Raw genomic sequence first — 1,172 nt, forward strand, 5'->3', positions numbered from 1 at the left:
CTGTAGTACAAAAAGCTGCACGAGGCTTCACCCCCTAAAAAAATCTGGTTCTCCACTTGATCCCATCCTGCTGTAATAAGGAACCACGTCTCTCTCATTGAATATTTACGTTCCAATTAGAGATTAATGATTTCAAAGCAGTGTTTTTTCTTCTTCTCCTCTTTCAAGGGAATTACTAGATTTCAGCAGGAAGTTTTTTTTCCAGTAAAGGTTGCCTGTAAATGAGGCAAAGGTACCATGCATGGATCTGATGGACTTCCAAATGAGGGGTAAAAACTGGACCAGACTTACCCCAGACAATCTGCTTTGATCTCCCAATCTCCCCTGTGATATCCGGCTCTGGGAAAGCCTCCTTTACACCTTGTAGCCCTAAAGCAGAAGAGACACAAGGGCTTCACTATCCTCCCCCCGCTCCCTCCTTCACTGCCCATCTTTCTTCATTCACCATCCACACCCTGCGCTGGACTCTCTTTTGAAAGTCTAGGACTTGATTTAAAATTCCTCTTCAGAGCGTGTCATGCATTTTATATGCATAGTGAGTAGGGAGGGAGGGTAGGAGGGGGGGATTGCGTGGGGTTAGGGAGAGGGGAGGCTCCAGCCCAAATGAACTTCCCCTCTCTCCTCGGGGATATATCTGTACACACCACTTTTTCTTTCTCGCCTCCTCGCCCCTCATTTTCTCGCACCCACTCAACTCTTTCAACATTAGTTTTACTGCATCATGCTTTTTCACAAATTCCACCGAGCAGCCGTACAGCCTTTGAAGACAAGTGTGATCAGAACAGAGGCAGGGGGTGTACAAAAACCTGGCCGCGGGGCATTTGGGTTTTTTTTTTTTTTTTGCACTCGTAGTTTAGCAGCGTATGGAGCAGAGGAGGGAGGCTGACAAGTGCAGTGTTTGGGGACAGCTTTGATGTCTGATGGGGTGCGGCTGCTGCTGCTGCTGCTGCTGCTGCTGCTGCTTCAGTCCTTCACAAGGAGACTGTTGCGTTGGCACAAGCCGGGCTCTCACAGACAGAACACAGCTGCGATAGATAACAGATAATCAAAAGAGCACAGTTGATTCACTGCCAGCACACCTCAACATCTCTTATTCTCTCTTTTTTTTTTTTTTGCCAGAGACATGAAGCCGAGGAATCGATAACACAGAAAGAAGCAGACATGGACCTGCA

Source organism: Stegastes partitus, unplaced genomic scaffold, assembly GCF_000690725.1.
Source record: "Stegastes partitus isolate 25-593 unplaced genomic scaffold, Stegastes_partitus-1.0.2 Scaffold787, whole genome shotgun sequence".
NCBI lineage: Eukaryota > Metazoa > Chordata > Actinopteri > Pomacentridae > Stegastes > Stegastes partitus.